This window comes from Vidua macroura, chromosome 7, assembly GCF_024509145.1.
Source record: "Vidua macroura isolate BioBank_ID:100142 chromosome 7, ASM2450914v1, whole genome shotgun sequence".
NCBI lineage: Eukaryota > Metazoa > Chordata > Aves > Passeriformes > Viduidae > Vidua > Vidua macroura.
In genome coordinates this window covers 16,034,414-16,053,069 of record NC_071577.1, presented here as the reverse complement: position 1 = coordinate 16,053,069, position 18,656 = coordinate 16,034,414, and the positions used below count along the sequence as shown (strand labels likewise).

General features: G+C 38.9%; 1 protein-coding gene across 1 annotated transcript in view; it reads right to left on the bottom strand.

The window, feature by feature from the left end:
- The window catches only part of RAPH1 (Ras association (RalGDS/AF-6) and pleckstrin homology domains 1), an 86,582-nt gene extending 68,791 nt beyond the window's left edge, over positions 1-17,791 (bottom strand). The window contains 1 exon segment of the mRNA XM_053983127.1: positions 17,453-17,791. The gene's annotated coding sequence lies outside the window, so the exon portion shown is untranslated.
- Positions 17,792-18,656: the final 865 nt, after the last annotated feature.

Below are 18,656 nucleotides of genomic sequence, written 5' to 3'. Positions count from 1 at the left end.
TGCTTTCTGGAAAAGGAAGAATGATTATTTTCCACTGTCCCTCTCCAGCAGAGACATACCTCTCTAGGATACTCTTAAAGTTTTCCTAATGCAAAAGGTATCTTAGAAATTTTTGGTTTCAAGAGGTATACCGAGGTCAGTAATCCAACAAAGCCAACTGTACTCTTGGTATGGCTAGAATTCCTCGTGATACTCTGCACAAACAGCTTGTTGCGGTTGAAATCATCTGGCTCTAAAGAGCATTGCAAAATATATATACTGTATTTATTATTACTCTGTTATACAAGTCAGAGTCAAACACATTTCAAAAAAATTCAAGTAAGCAACAGTTTGTCAAGAAAGAAATGTTTCTGCTCTTTTTGCCATTACATCTTGCTATCAGATGTCATTGAGGCTGAATCTTTCTTGAACTCAATAGGAAAATGGGAAGTTTGCTGGAAGTCTAAATAGATGACTTTTTAACTAGCCAGACATTTTATTCATCTTTCCCTGATAGAAATGATAGAAATGTAATGATATTACCAAGATATTGCTTAAACAACAAAAATTAACAAAACATAATACCTTTTACAGACACTGACACTACAAGACTGTTTAAAAAACTCAAAAATTTTTGTAGATGTCTTATAATTAACACACACTATTTCAGTTTTTCCTATAGAACATAAAAATTCATGTCTTCATATGAAAACAATTAGATACAATTTCAAACATTAAAATTTAGTTAGAAAACCAGGGCTAAAAATGCGCTTAATACCATATTGCATACTGAATTTGCATCATGCACCAAGAGCCATGCCCCTTCCTAAGGCACATACAACTTCAGTTTACATCATTGGTGCAGCCAGGCTCAGTTCCTTTCCAAAATACTTAAGCCTGTGTCCACAAGGCTGATCGCCAGTGCTGTCATTTCCTTCAGTGTAATTCGGAAAGCAGCAGGAAACGTGGCTCACAACAAACGCAGGAATACCGGATATACACGAACAAACCAGAACCTACCGTCCACTCTGAGCCTGTTTCTGAAGTCTGACCAAATCTACAACCTAACCTTAGTGAACACCTCGCAGGATTAAGGGCATTCCAGTCATGAATTCTCACAGCTGAAGAGTTTTCTGCTATATAAAACCAGGACAAACTCTTATTCTAGACATACATTCTTGTGGCAGGACTATGGGAGGAGGTTATATCTAGCTCACAGAAAATTAGGTCACCCATTTTATAAGCAAATATAAACTGCATGTTGAAGTCTGTAAGCATTTCATAGATACTCTCACTCAATAGAAATTTGGAAGAGATTTATCACAAATTCTGCATAAAGCTAGAATAATTATACATGCAGGAGGAAGGAAGTTCATATTTACAATCTTAGTCAAACAATAAAAACATTATATCATCTTAGCAGCTGTGTAAGAATTTGGCAAGCCTCTGAGTAAAGTTTTTTTCTGAACATCCCAAAAGAACAATTATTTTTGTTTCCTGGAACATATCATCTTTGGTATAAAGACCTCTCTAAGGATTGAGCCAGATGAATAAACTACAGAATACAACATTGAAAATGGAATGTGTACCACAATGACTATTTTCACTGCTAAAGCAGCTGAGTTGACCACGCTGTATAAGGAATGTGATTTGTGACACTAGAAATGCTAATTATTTGGACCACATTCACATCTTCATAAGGACAAGGGCTGGCAAGAAAGAACTGATCTGGCATTAATTTGCTGTAGCCCAAATGAGACACAAAGCAGAAAGAGTAGCTATTTAAAATGTAGGTGACAGTGATTAGTTAAAAAACCATGTAACAATTAATCTCTTAATTCAGTACCACCTCAATATTTAAAATGAAAATAATTTCCTAGTTGTGTTTGTCTACTGCTCTATGAAAAAGCTTATGCAGATGCAGGAGTTTGTTGCACATCCCATTAGCCTACAGTCTCATTTCCTTGATTGCTAACAGTACAGTGTGAAGTGACTGGAAGATTTTTATACTTTCATTTTTTGTAGAAAAATTTTTACACTTGAATTTTAGCTCTCTATCTCATGCTGAATCAAATCAAAGCAGCAGCATCACAAAAGGATTTACAATGAAGCTTAAAAAAGAAGAATTATTTTGTGGCTTTTATAATTTTTCTATCTTCCTTCAGACCTTTAAATGCCCATTCAGGTCTAAGTCTTGCCGGCACCTTCTTCCTATTACTTTTCAAAGGATTTATAAAGTTTTGCTAATAGCAGCTACAGCCTAGCATACTCTGAAAGGCCAGCTTGTTACAAATCAGAACAGGTTTAAAAGCCAAAAAAGAAACTCATTTTTGTCGAGTTATAAATTTCATTCTACAGGGAGTTTTCTGCACATTCTCCCTTCAACCCAACACATCTATCCAGTAAAAGTAGCTTATAACTACTAAAACATATAGCTGAATTCCTTGTGTATATTTATCTATTTATGAGTAACTTATGCCAGGGTCCAGGTCCAGACTAAAGGTATGTTGCATTTGACAGTGTGTTGTGGTTTGACACATCGGTTTCCACCAGCAGGAGGGGAGCATCTGAAAATATTGGTGAGGGCCTTCATCCATCTTCACTCTTCAGAACTGGAGATGGTACTCCATCACAAAAATTAGGTATCTTGCCTTGTTCATTTACATCTCAGCAAGCAGTTCCCTTACTAAGTCTAGAACACGAAAGAGGGATGGGTAGAAAATATGGTCCAGTTGTCCAGAAATGAAGCTCTTTTGTCGTATTTGCCATGACATTAATCTCCCCTCTCCTTCTATTCAGTAGTAGAAACAGAATTAAAACTAACAAAACCTTTTCATTCCCGACTGTAAGAACAAGAAAGGATCTTTTTAAAAAGCTGGAAAATTAGGGCAAGGTAGAACAGCTCTTCAACTGGTAAGACACATCAGTAAAGCCAAGAAACAATGAAATCTAATTTTAAAATGAATAGTGTAACTTCAGTAAAACATGATCAGTGCTTTCTGATTCTACGTCTGGCATCCAAGAATACTTTCATCAATGCTTTTCAGGAAGACTTCTAGTAATGTGACAGGAATCATGCCACATTAGACTTCAGATGTAAAACTTTAATGAGGAAAAGATTTTTTTCAGACCACAGCCTGCTAAAAGAAAGTTGGCTGTTTCTAGCATAAAGGAGGGAAGTTATGTTTGAGCCTTTAAAATAAAGTACTAGACGACCATAAGAGACACCTAGAGACAGACAAGACATTTGAATTTTCATAACACACAGGTGTATTAGGAAACAAGAGACTGACTTACGTTACTTGTGACTCAGTGGCTGAAAAGATTTGACATAAGTCAAAGCAACAGTTTTTTAAACAGGTGACATGCTCACAAGCCATTTTATAAAAACATACAAACATCCACACCATCTCAGTTAGGTATCTAGGCTCAAAAAAGCAGAGTGCATGTAGCCTCTATATACATTTGTGCAGAAAGGAAGATCAAGAAGTTAATGGCCAAATTGATTTTGCAGGCTGAGGTGGGACAAAAATCAGACTTAAAAGCAGATCAAGGACAACCCAAATATTTAATAAAGTACAAAGGAAAAGGTAGGTTTTTCTTATAAAAACCCTATGCTTTTTGACATTACTATGCAAAATATTTCAGATGCTGTATCCAAAATAACCTCAGGGTACAAATAATGAAAACAACCAAACAAAAAATAGTTAACAATGTTATGAATAACACAGAAATCATCCAGAAGTTCAGTTCACAGGTGGTGCTGTATAAAAATAAGATGAAAGATATTAATAAAACAGTTTAAAAAGTGACTAATTCCAATCTCTTCATCATGGTACTGGAGATTTCTTGATGCAAAACTCCCATATAAGTATAAATACATTATCTCTCCCCTCTCATAATCAAGTACAGAGTGAAGCAGGAAGACTCTCCTTCCCTGCATAACAAAAATGTTAAAACTAAACTATCTGTAGGGCACAGCAGACAATCCAAGCAACTTGTATATGCAAAGCCAGAAAGTCCAAGTTTCTCTACATAAATCTTCTGATTAATCTTAAGCAAGTACGGTCTTTTTTTTTTGCAAGAGGAAGTGATAGCAGAAAGAAGAAAGTGTTAAGAAGTCAAGAAAGGTTAGTGAACTTGGGACTGGACAGCGTTACACACATACATTTAAATAATAATTTTACAAGTCAAAGACTGGAAGGAAGACCTCCACAGCTTTGTCTTAAAAAAGCCAAAAGACCACTAACAAACACCGAAAAAAAACCAACCACAAGACTCGCCACCCCTCTGCAAGTAAAGGAAAGCAAATAAGTTAAGTCCACTTAGGAAAAAGAAAAACATGCCCAAAAATCAGTGGAATAAAGTTGGGAATGATTTCCAGACACTGCTGTTGTTGCAAAGCTAAACATTGCTGGTTGCATGGACCAAGAATGCATTCTTAGTACTCATTGCTATCATTTTCTAGCTGCAAATGTATTAAAAAGTTCATAAAGTCAGAAAAGAAAAAAAATCCTTTTATTTACACCAATATACCTTTTGCACACTTGCTCATAAACAGCACTAATGAAGAGGCACATAGTATTACCAACATATTCCATTACTAGACTTCTCAGATACTTAAGCCCCACTAAAGTCTTTAAGACATAGTTAGATTTTAGAGTTGGTTTGAACTTTTTTTTTTTTTTAATTGAACTATTTATACACAAGGTAGATTTTATTGTGCTGGTGAAACTGAAACAACTTCTGTTTTCATACAGCTGGATCTGACACTCAACTGAAAACACTCTTTTACATTTAACAGAAATCTTGCAACACACTTTGAAGGATGATACATAGAAATAGAATAGATAAGGAAGCAATTACCTGGGCAATTTCCCCATAATATTGAAGGAAGTCTTAAAAACAATTATATATTACTAAACTCGGAGAAAGCCAAAGGTATGGATCATGTTGTTTTGCTGTCCTTTTATTGTTCAACAGAATTCTAGAATCTTAATCTCATATTCTGATACTGTTTGATGACTCAGCAGTATAGCAAAAGCCTGACATAACTGTGACCAGTGAAAAGTTAGCACAATAACCACTCTTTGAAAGGCTGGCCATGAACAAACATGCACATGGCAATTTTAGTGAAGCAACTAGCCAAAACTCGTTATTTAATGGACAGTAGCTAGAACAATCAGCAGCGAATGACTCACCAATGAGGTGCTACTATGCTATAAGTATCATTTGCTCTGTCAGAGCTGCCACTGCCTGGCTGTGGTCCCATGGCAATACCACTGAGAATGCCTACCAGGAATCCATGCCTGACTGCCAGCACTGTTTCAATGGCACTGTCTCCTTCTATTCAGTGCAACAACTTACGAGCTCTGGAAACTAAGAGCTCAACCACAAGCCAGAGTATGCCCCACATCTTTCAAGAAGCAATACCTATAAAAACCAAATGGGATGCATGCTAAGACCTTGTTTGTTCCTGGTCTCAACTAGTCATCTGATGTCACAACCTTCTCTCCGAAGAAAACCACTAAAAGAGCAATACATCTGTGGTATCATTCACAGCCTTTGTGATAAGTAGTAAAGTCAATTCTAGCAGCACTGTTTTCCAGCTCTATTATTTCTAACAATTAAAAAGCCCTATTTTAAAAAATTCAGTCAAGTCACAGAAACCAAGTTCTCAGCCCCTTTTTCAATTCCTCTGCATCATCTAAGAATCCATCCCAGCTGAGGAGAATATGCACAAAGCAGAGGACTAACACAGCTTATAAATACTATGCAACCTCCAACCGCATTTTGAGTTGGGGAATACCAAGACAAATATCCTGCCCATTTCTCAGTGGACAGAATATCTCCTGCGGGACAGTTCTAGCCAACAACATCTAAGAGCATGCATACAAACATAAACCCGAGTGCAGGAAGGAACTGAGTGCAGAAAAAAGTATTTTTCTACCAATCCAGTTTCAAATCAAGAAGGATTTCAGAAGCAAATATTCCAAGATCAATTCCCAAAAGGAGGACAAGAGAGCTACACAGACAATTTTCAAAAATACTCGTTGTTTGCAACTCCACTAAAGAACTAGAAGACTATAAGAAGGAAAAAAAGATGAATGTAACAAGAGAGCAGAAAAAGTGTTTCAAAGATGACAAGGACAGCATTTAATCCATAATATAATGCTTCCTCTGTGGCAGACCTAACTTCCTCTTTTAAAATAATGTCCTATTCCTCAAGACACTATAAAAGCGCAGCAATACAGAGAGGGCACAAACCGATTTTTTACAGAATGCAAAGTCATAGATATTACTTCAGTGCTTATTTTGATCCCCTTTGAAAAGTAATAGAGTTGGCTACAAACATACTTTCTAAATACAATCTATAAAATATATTGGCAGTACAGTGGCAATAAAAATATGAAAACTGCATAGTTATCTATCTGTATGCCATTAAATAATAGGCTTCTGTATGCACATCTAATGACAGAAAGATAATCACTATTTGCTACTTGTTGAAATACCAGCCTCAAACCATACATTCAAACTAGTTCCACATAGCTACACAGATGATACTTGATGCACACAGAACTAAACTGCTGCTACCCTCCCCAGGGAAATGTTACCCATCACATTATGGATGCAAGCAGAACTTCAGAAATTATGGCAGAAATACTAAGTAAACTAAGAGTGTCTTTTATTGGACCTTCAATTACCTCACAGAGTAAGGTAAGTGCTCTTAAGTTTAATAGATGACTCCATCACAGTATTACATCTCTCCACAATGAGTCATGTCAGGCAAAATTTTAAGTTTTCTTTTCAGAAAGTGAACTAATTATTTAATATTTTAAATAGTTAACCATCCACATATTCCAAATTCTACTAAAAAAAACAAAGCAACTTCATATTCTACTTACCACCATTTCAAACAATGGCTATTACTACACTCCAAAAACTTTGATACTTCACTATGAGTGTCTTGAGATAAACAGACATAATAAAAGGCAATTATTTATGATGCACAGTATCCAGATACTAAATACTTAGTCATACTACAAAAATAAGAAAAGAAAAGCCCTACTTCTGAATATATGTTAGTTCAATATTCCTGTTCAATATTCCTGAATCATGCTAAAAGACCAAGAGTTCATCATAATCCAGAAGAAGTCATTTTAGGAATGAAGCAGCAGCTGCTGAATCTATCAGTAAGCTCTGCCTTCTCAAGTCTTACAGGCACTTCGTAATATAGTAAAGGCATGCGCAGTTGTAAACTCAAATATTTAAATCTGCACTGCAAGGCAAAAAGAATGCAGACAACATAAGGCCAGCTGCAATTTTTACACTTTCATAAGAGAACAACTGATCTTTTGTCTTGCTTTTCAACTCACTCTAAAATAGAATAAAAAAAGTATTTAGGCAGCTTTAACTAGAACAATGTAATACACAAGACACATCAATGTCTTGCAGCATTTTATCATGTTTCATCAGATCATGCGTATAGAAATGTTCTCAAATGCTCACAGCCTGTCTAAAGTTGTATTATGGAGCATGCCAGATTAACCTTATCTCAGGAAGTTAATAATGAGCATTATCACACCAAAAAAAAAAAAAAAATTTGGCCTCCTAGTTTCAGGTGATGTACATTCTAAACAGAAGGAAGACCATGTACCTTCAGGATTAGAAATTCAACCAGGTAGAAATTCAACCTCAGAAAATGTTAATGTAACTCATTAATGTAACTTATACAAAATATGACACTAGACAGAGTGTTTGGAAGATAGATAGAATTGCTTTAAAGCACATTCTCCTGTTCTGCAAATACAGTCCTATTTTACTACTGATTAATGCATCTTTTACACTGAAGTGTAAAAAGACAGAAGGCTGGCCCATGGTCACATTATATGGGACAAAAATTGTGTTGTCATCTTCAAAATTAGAAAGTATACACTTCACAACAATTACTGGAAAACATTAATCATCAGAAGTACTAAATAATGAGGAATAATTTAAAAAGTGAAAGATAATACCATAACTTGCCTTATCTAGTACACTCAGATCAGTCTTTAGGCCAAAAAGCAAGCAACAACAGGTTCAATTTAAACTCTTCCCATGACAAGGATAGCAAAACAGCATGTACATTAAATCAAAGTAATTTGCATCAAGTGAATGCTTTTTTTCCATACACTATGTTCATTTTAAATCTAAAGGCCACAAAAAGCTAACATACTTTTAAATTATCTAGAAAAATAATAAACACATAAAATCACTTCCTAAGCTTTCAGGCCTCACAGTCTATCCAAACTAACTTCCTATATAATACCTGTAAATATATTAACTACCTGATCTTTCAGGAGAATGAAGATTGACACTTCTTTGCAAAAAGAGAGGACCCAAGTCATTAAAGTTCAAAAATGAAACACCACTGACGTTGAAAGTGCATAGTCTGAAAATACTTTATTTACTCTGTGCTGGACTTTCAACTTCAGAATACAGGCCAGTCATTCCAGAAATATTCCATTCCAGCTGATAAAAGTTAATTTAAGATTCATTGTACAATAGTAATAACTAATCCCAAAGGCTTTTCTTTCTCTTAACTTGTTGGTTTTGAGAACTTTCTGAAGTTTTTGCGCACATTCAAGCAGAACAGATATAAACAGTATCAAAACAGAAAGTTTCATTCAAGCTAGTTACAAGGACAGTGCTTTTGGAGGTTTGCTTTATTTTTAAATAGAACATCTCTGATTTTCACTAACTGGGATAGGAAGCACAAAAGGTTAAGCTGAATGCTGCACTATCAGCTGAACAGCTGTTAACAGAGCATTCTTCATAAAGACACTATATGTTTCACTTTAACAACTATGATGTGGGTATGTGGTTCCTCTTGAAAATTTCACTCATTTCCCTGCTTCCATTTAATGCTCTGCAAGCTGCCAGAAAGGAAAAAACACTCCCACTTTTCTATGGGACCCTCCTCCTTCCATATAATTGCTGAAAATGAGACTTCTCAATTTTGCTGTGCTTCTTAGAAAGTATCTCAGAGGTCTCTAATCCAGAAATGAACATTTCTTCACGAAAATAATTCTTTCCTTATACAGTAGGCAATAATTTATTTGTGACAGTCACATCAATCTGACAAACAGCCTTTCAGTTCCACAGAACTGATCACACCACTAAGTTACTTATTAATAGATACAACAGAGTAGATGTGGAAGAAAAACTGATCTTCTCTTACTCAGCATCAGCAGAACTGTTCTGATCTGTGACATGCTCAGAGATGGATAAAGTTTCTGCCAGTATTACTGCTTTGCAAGGTTACTAGTGACTGAAAACTACCGACTTCCCTCCTCCACCCCTAACTGATAGAACAATCTACCTATTAGAAGACACAAGTACTATTGACTAAACTCCAGAGTACCAGAAATGTGCACTGATACGGACCACTTGCAGAATGCTTCAGCAGGAACACAGCGTGCAACCACCCATGTTTCTGTCAAAGCCACTCAGACCCACACGTTCAAGTAGAAGGTCATGCTCTTGAGTCGTGCATTAAAGATCTAAGTGACAACTTCCTTCGAGAACAGAGATTTGTATGGCATTTTTATTTAAAGGCTTAGAACAACCTAATGAGATTTCTCATAATGGGGAGATTTTTTAAAATGCACTAGAAACCACATTTGTGCTAAGTCTTTAGTCACCTCTGAAGTAGAATGATTACTGACATCTTGGAAGGCCAAACTTGCATTGGTGTATTAAAACAAATTCTAACAATGATTAACTCAATTTTAAGTGGTGAAACAAGTTCACAGTGATTCTTTTAGCAAGGAGCGGAGCAAGAAGCAAAATTAGTAAGGTAAGGATAAGTAGGTGTTTAGCATGTTTGGGGATTTTGTTTGTGTTTTTCGTACATCTAGTCTCCAGTGATCTTTACATATACAAAATCAACTCAAGCATGGTTTAGTGGTGGACTTGGCAGTACTAAGTTAATGGTTGGACTCGATCTTAAAGGTCTTTTCCAACATAAACAATTCTATGATTCTATAAATAAAGACAGCCTGGAATGCTTGACTTCTGGCATAGAATCAAAAATCCTATGCAAGATTCCTCATCACTATACAGGCATGAACCAGGCAAGTCAGGATGAAATCAAGAACAACCATACACGAGCAAGAAACTGCTGAGGAACAGCCAACAGTGCAATACCAAAGACTGAGGCTTTAAGTCCAGACACAATCCACAAGTACTGTACCTCCCACAGAACAACTGGGAGAAATCTCCCTGGGCAGTGAACACTGCGCTTGCTTCTGCAGGAATCTAGAGTAGGTAATGCATTTATTTTATATAGGGTGTCTTGTTCTTGTAGACACAGATTCTCAAAGTTTACACAACTTAAGAACTTCAGATCTTATCTTCATGTACTCTCTGGCAACAATATGAGAAAATCTGAGGGAACACTGTCATAATCATAACGAAATGGTTTCACATTTGTTAGAGTACTTCTCTTCTTACCTAATTCATCTTGTTCTAAATTATAAAAGAGTAGCAAGCAATGAGCTCAGACAAAAGTAGAAAAAAATCCCATGGGATTAAAATTAAGACAATTAGTATGCAAGTAAAGTATTTCTGTAAAGGTAATAAGCTTCCCATGCTATTTTCACCTCTGGAAGATCACCATTAGGCTGCAAAAATCAGTCTTGTTCCTAAGATGCTTGAAAGCATGCTGAAAACTTACTATTTTCAATACTGAGCTAGAACCCATTCCAGTTTCGTAAAGCAGCTCATCTAAATAAGTATAGATAACATCAGTCATCTAGATATGAAAATGAAATTATTTACAAAATCATGGGGCAAAGTATTTCCTACAACAAATTCTGAAAGCCTGGACCAATGCCTTTTCATATTTGTAAGCTGCAAAGAGCAACCTGGAAAGGTGTTTGTTCTTATTTTTTTAAAATGACTTTACATCCCAGAAGTAAAACAACCTTGAATTCCGCAAAACAATATATAATCAGGGTCTAGGAAGATGTATAGAAGGATGTAGCTTTTCTTCTTTCAGCAGCTCCCAACACACCACCTCTTCAATTTTATCATTTTGGCACGCTGTGGATTATGCTGTTAACTGGATCACAGAATTTACATGGATTTAATATTGCCCGTCTCTTGTTTTTTTATGAGAATTTTTAATGCACAATAATTTAGCGATCTCTAAAGCTACCTAAGGATAATTCTGTCAAGAAAAGTGTAAGGCGGGTGGAAAAATTCTCTGGGCTCCACTGCTTCTCTTCTACTCTTACTAATACCATCTCTTTAAGGGACCTACAAGAAAGGAAAAAAAAGCCCACTGAGTGAAACATACAGTTCTTTAGATTCAGTCAGCTCTGCCAGAGATGCAAACAGGGACTATTCCAGGCTTAGCAAATGCATCTGTACAGAGATTAATGACCGAACAAGTATATAAACAGCACATGGGGAACTTTACTTCTTTCAAAGAACCTGCACATTTGTTTTGCTAATGCAATCTTCTACAGCAACTTCAAGCCTGTAGCGACATCACATCTTTTCAATACTGGTGTACCACAAGGATCAATTCAGCAACTTCAGAGTTAAACGTAAGAGTACCTCTCCAAATCTACAGGACCTTTGACAGAGAGAAAAATCTGTCAAACATAGTTTCAATATACTTTCCCAGTGATTAAACCAATCAAATTAGCATTTTAGATAGAGTATTTTACCAGGAACTATTTAAAATAGATCCACAGACATCAAAAAAGCACTAGGCTTTTTTCATCACTGATTGAAACAATACAGTTGAGCAAAACTGTTTTAGTATAATGCCTAAATTGCAAGAAGAATAAAATTCTACATACACAAAAAAGCCATATTATATATTCTATGTTGTAAAGTTAGCATTTTTCACATTATGCAGTGACTTACTCAACATATACTGTTGCACTTAGCAGACAATTTAATTACATATCTTGAAGGGATTTAACTGTAAAGGTGATATCAGAGTTAGAATTCAACCATTTGAGATGGGACTATTTTATCATCAATGCTTGATACATACTCATTATTTGTACTCTAACACTACTCAATGATACAGCCTTTAAAATACAATTTTACAAGCAGATAATGCACATTTGCCAATTACAGTTTAAGTCAGGTTTACAATTAAGTCTTTTGGACACTTCTGAAAACATTTTTCCTTTTACTGTGACCAACTGGATTTCAGAAAACGAAGTATAAGTTTGCACAGAGTAATCCTTGACAAGTTTACAGTACTTCCTCAAATAACCAGCAGAATTTTTCACAAGTCACTGATACACAACTGTTCAATAGCAGAAGTAGACACTACTAGCTCAACAACAGTTTTAGTTTGGGGGAGCAATTTTACCAGGCTTCTATAACCAAGTTCAAACAGTACGACCATGATGACATAAACTACCTTCTCTGTGCTACAGATGGCTATTCTTAAAGCAGAAAAGTGGGAACGTGACTACGGAATTTGCATTGAGATGAAATCTACCCATGTATCAAGCAACAAGCTCTACTTGGAGCTTTTCTTTGGGGAGCAAACTGTTCCTTCCTACTGGAAAAGCCAAGAAGGCAATGATTAAAGTAACTACAAGAAGTAACTTACTGCACATCTTGACCGTGAGCACAGTACAGTTCCACTTTTTTTTTAATTTACTTTAACCAGGACAAAAAGACAAGGAATACCACAAGTCCTTCCACCTCAGCAAACTGCTAAATCTCTGGGAAAAGGGAAGGACAATGAGACAATCACAGCACCAGCAGCAGCCAAGGACCCTACGCCAGTAGTAGGCAGTGGACTTCAGCTCTCACTATCATATGAACAAAAGTTTCTGCCAGGCCCCCTACAACAGCTCCTGAGGGTTTCTGAAGGGTGAAGTTATCAGAGAGGATGAAGGATGCCAATGAGTTTACCTCCAGCCCTTTTCTGTATGTGTGTTTTAGAGAGCATATTTTTCAAATCAGATCTACATTTGAGAAAAATGATCAGGTTCTATACTTAACTTCTCTAAGACTTTTTTACATGAAAGTCCAATACTGACACAAGTAATAAAATTTAGCAGTCACAAAACTGGAGAGTGATGTCACTTCTTGCTCCTGTTTCTTTTTAATCCTGATCTGCTAGAAATCAGCTAGTCTGTTGTAATGAACAGTAGAAAACAGTAAGGTGTTTGGATATGAACACAACTTGGCATTCTAAACACTCACACCGTACATGACCATTTCAGCAGATGTCAAATACAATAATTATAACACAATGTTAACACTGCAATAAGGGATGATAATTTGGATAATTTTCACAGAAGATAACCTACATGCAGTTTACCATTTATGCCATGCAAGATCAGTGTATTTTTACCAGCAACCTGAGTTCTTGAATACTATAATATTTACTTAAGTAAATATAACAGTTTTACTACTGTGAACAGTAATTCCCTTACCAGACTCTCTATAATATTTTTATATAAGAATTTTCACCTTACACACTGGTATCTTGAAAAGACCAGAGACAATAAAGATTCAATCAACTTTTGAATATAATTTGTTAAAATTATTTATTTTTGAGACTAGAAATTCAGTAATGGGTGAAAATTATGTCCTGTAACTATTTTTGTAACATCCCTGGAATTCCTTCCCCACCCCCAGGCCTCCCTCCCCCAATGCCCCCTAAAATCCAACTAACTCATTATGATATAAGATGGCAACAAATTATTTTCCTAATATTTAACGTCAGGACAATTTCAAATCCTTATCTACGTCATCTTCCTCCATAAAATACAAATACAGCGGTATCTTCCAGACCAAGACATTTCAAGAGCTTTTCACTAAGAGATGGATTTTAAAAAACAAGTTCAACAAACAATCTATTTAACATCTTACACAAAACACTTCTGCTAAACCTGAACATAGAAAATAACTAAAACTCCTACTTGGAACAAAACAGAGAACTGACTTTAATTCACTAAAACGTCAGAAAATATCAGTCAATATATCTGGATCAAGTTGCATTAAAATATTCTCCAGATACTTTTCCTAGTCTTCATACAATTTTCCTACATGAAGGATTAGAAGCAACCTCTATCATTATTGAATTTCAGTTCTTTCTCAAAGGGACTCATTTGTTTACTTAGGTAATTATTACTAATTTCTAGTGTTAACACATAAAAACTAATACACCATTTTCAATGGACACTTTCTTAAAGTGATGATAACACTTGGAGATTAACAAGAGAAATTTTAATCCCTTGCTAATCTGAAGAACAACTATAAAGGGCAATTATAGTGCAAGTTTCTTTACTGACATTATCTAACCTAGTAGACATTCTTAAAGGTAGAAAACATTCCGTGTGTGTACTCACTCAAAATCTGTGACTGCCAATTATCAAAGGTATTTTTTGAATTCTTAAGAGGACTTACTCAATATGTCAACTTTTGTTTCATAATTTACATTTTCTGAAACAGAATTAACACTCCACATAGAAACAGGTTAAACCTGACTACTTAGCAGTCTGGTGTCATTTCAATGTATTATTAACTCCTAGCAATAAAACAGATCTGGATCGCCTTTTTATAAGGCTTGTTTATCTGACGTTGCCTGATTCTGCTGTAAACCAACACATTTTCTTCTAACAATTGCAGAGAAAGTGTGAAACATGGCAAAGTGGCTTATTCTTGGGGCCAGAAACAGAAATTGGACATTTCTGGCTTTAGTAACTGTTTGTAACAAGTTCTAGATTTAATCAGCAGGATCCTCAGTATGAACAGATGTTAATGGGAAGTTGTGAAGTACATTATTTCAGTTCTATTTGAAAATTCCATAATAAAACTATTGTTTAACACAACAGAAAAGGCAGAGTGTGATTATTTTGCAACCTTTGGCTTAATTTGTAACACAAGCGATTTGGATTCTTCTTCTATTAAGAAGGTGATGTAAATTACTTAATGGCTAAGATCTTCAGTACTATTCTTCCTAGTATTTACCTAACTAGCTTAGTCACTCAGATTTAACTCTGTCTCACTTAGAGACAGTTAGAAAAGGTTTTTACTTCCTTCTCCAGCAGCTGAAAAACATTTAAAGAAGGAGGGCAAGTATGACCAGTAAAGATGAGACTAACACAGGATGAAGATCTACAGTTTAAATCACAAAGAATTAACTTTTTCTAGCTAGAAAAGCCAGTTGATTCTATCGAAAAACTTAATGCTGAAGGAATAGACAAAGGACCAAATTCAAATAAAGAAGCAACCCCTAAAGAAGATTTGTGGTTTGGGGGAAACAAAGCTATACCCAAATATTCTGATAGCCAGAACTCTGAGACATCCTTTTGAAAAACAATGCCTCTTAAAACCAACCCCAGCGAGCCCAGAGTTGGTTTAAAGTATTGTGTGAAACCTACGAAGGGCATCGCAGCAGTTTCACAGAATACTTTAAACCAACAGGTGTTCTCTGTACCCAGGCTTACTTCACTAAGAAAGGTGAACACACAGCTCCAACACACAGGAAGTTGAAAGCAGTTTATGTCAATACACTACTCCACTGTACAAAAACTACTTTAAATTCAAACCTGAAGGCAGTAGTATCAAGATACTATGAAAGGAAGGCAGATTGAAGATTATATAAAATTTGTCAGTGTTCTCTTTCACATTATTTTTAATACTCTTTCTAGAAATTAACAGCCAGTACACTGTATTGCTTTCCTTAACTGTGGTTTATCTCTTACTAATACTTTTCTCACTGTCACCACATGCTGAGTCAGAGAATCAGTGGTAGAAGGATGCTTCATTGCATATCATCAGAGCATAAAAAATGAAGCCATTTTAAGGAAATATCTATCTGAAAATTAAAACTGTACAAAGGCAACAAAAAATTCCTTGTTGCCACTTACCTTTCTGTTGTATGAAAGCAAAAAGCTTCTGTAACATGGATTTCTGTATGGTAATTTGAGTATCACCCAGTGATATGAAAAATCACATACCAACTTAGGTGCAGAAAACCCGTTCTGTGTTCCACTATCCACCACACCCACCCAAGAATGATATCAGTGTATTAAATATGGATATGTCTAGATCTTTACAGATCTAATATGGAAAGTATTTCCTACATTATGACCAATACTTTTGTTCTTCAAAATGATTTATCAAGTAATTTTACCATTCCTCTATTTTAACAGGAAACTTCTCAGCAGAGAAAAGCTGATTAAAGACAATAAAATTGGAAGATCTGTTGTTCTAGACATATTGTTTCAATAAATATCTAGAATTAATCAATTAATTCTTCTTCTCTAAGGTATTTAACAAGCTAACCTATCCATGTCTGAAGGGCACTAGGCGGAACAGACAAGAAGAGACAATTTGTTCAAAATGGAGTGGGTATGATTCTACAGTCTCACAAAACATCCACCCATCACATGAATGGTAATGTGAAGATATTAGCCATATGAAATAGTTTTCATTTGCCAAATGGAGTGTACCTGTAATCCACCAGTAAAAAATAAATTGCACTACACAGACTGCTGTTCATCTCCTTCTAAACACTTACAGCCCAGTAAAAATATAAAATACTAGTAAAAATGATAAAACACAGAGACAGTGTTCAAACACGTAGGTGGATTGTTTTCTGCCCCACAAAATAACAAATCCAAAAGAAATACAATCTTCCAAAATGAACAGGTAAGTCAGTGGCTTCTTAAAACAACCAGCATTAGTGCAAGAGAAAAATAAGTATAGCCATATGAATTTTACAAGGTCATGTGACACTCGTGTATACATACAGACACTCCTCCTTTCCCTCCCACCATCAATGATTTTCCCCATGCAGAAATAATAATATACCACACTCCCAGTTTCACGAAAACCAACGCAGGCATCAAGCTTGCTTGGAAGGCTTTTTGCAAACCCGTCTGCCTTCAGGAGGTCGTATGGCTAAAAAGCTTAACAGATTTCAGGTGTGGTGTTGCGTTTTTAACCCATCATTCCTCCTTGCACCAGGAACGAGGATTTGCGCGTTTTCTTCCGCGGGTGGCAGCGCGCGCCTCGGCGATGCCTGCGCCGGGGACCCGACTGCCTGCGGCTGCACAGGGTGGAGACTCACCCAAGCTGACATTGTCTGCATGCCACACACTACATCCCTCGCGCATCCCCGGCTGACTTCCCAGCCTCTTCCGAGGCATGCCTCATTCGGGGAAAACCCGGAGGGCACACACATACCAGAATCCTCCACCAGTCACCAGAGCCTCTCGAGAAAAGAACACCCGATGGTGTCTGGGGCGTGGAGGGGCGCAGGGCAGACGCGCGGGCCGGCAAAAGCGCACCCCTCCCGCACCCCTTCGCTCCGGTGCTCCCGCCCAGCCTCGGCGGTGGCTCGGGGGCCGAGGGGACGCGGCAGGAAACGCCGCCCGCAGGTCTGCCACCGCCGCCCCCCAGATAAGAGCGACACGAAGGCGGCTCCGCCACTCACCTCGTCTCGGCTCCGGGGGAGCCCCGGCAGGCAGCGGCGACGCCCCACAGAACAGAGGGGCGAGGCGCCGGGTTCGCTCCCGCTCGCTGCCGGCGGCGGCACCCGGGTCCGCTCCGCCCGCAGACCCCCTCGGCGGCTGCCGCTGCTGCTCCTCCTGTCTCCACTAATGGTGGCCGCCGATACCGGTTCCTTTCGCCGCTCCCTTCCTTTCCCGTTCCTTGTTTCCGCCGAGCGCGGAACCGCCTCCGCCCGGCGGCCGAGGCGCGTCCCTGCCCAGCAGCGGAGACGCCGCTCCCCACACGCCGCCGCCGCCCCAGCACCGCCGCCGCTCCGGGCTCCCCCCGCCGCTCACTTCCGGCGCGCGGGCCGCGCCTCGCCCCGCCCTGCCGGGACCGGCGCCAGCCAAGGGGGGCGGCGACGGACCCGCAGCGCCGGAGCGGCCGTTGGGCGCGCGAGCGGCCGTTGGGCACGCGGGGGGCGGCTGGCGCGCGCGGAGCCGATCCGCCGGTGCCGATCCCCACGGAGCCCATCGATCCCCGCGGAGCCGATCCGCCGGTGCCGATCCCCACGGAGCCCATCGATCCCCGCGGAGCCGATCCGCCGGTGCCGATCCCCACGGAGCCCATCGATCCCCGCGGAGCCGATCCGCCGGTGCCGATCCCCACGGAGCCCATCGATCCCCGCGGAGCCGATCCGCCGGTGCCGATCCCCACGGAGCCCATCGATCCCCGCGGAGCCGATCCGCCGGTGCCGATCCCCACGGAGCCCATCGATCCCTGCGGTGCCGATCCCTGGCTGCCGATCGATCCCTGCGGTGCCGTTGCCCGCTGAGCGGGTCCGTCCGCGCCGGGCAGTGGCCGGCGCGCTCTCGGCGGGCGCTGCCCGCGCTGCAGGCAGCTTGGGGTTGCGGTTCCGTCCGCAGGTAAAGGCGCTTCGGGACGTTCCCTGTTCCGATCACCGAAGGTTTCTGCTGTCAGCAAATTACCAAATCCTACCGAAATCCTCGGTCATGTGTCCCGCTGACCCAGGGCCAGCCGCGGACCGCGCCGCCTCGTCTACGCTCTGGCCCGGCGGGTTTGCCCCCGTTTCTCATCCTACCACAGCTTCAGGGCCGAGATCACAATTTTTGAAGTTATTTACAAAATGGAATAAACGCTACTTGCTTGCTGCTGCAGGTAGTGCTATAGGAGGGGAGATTCGCTTA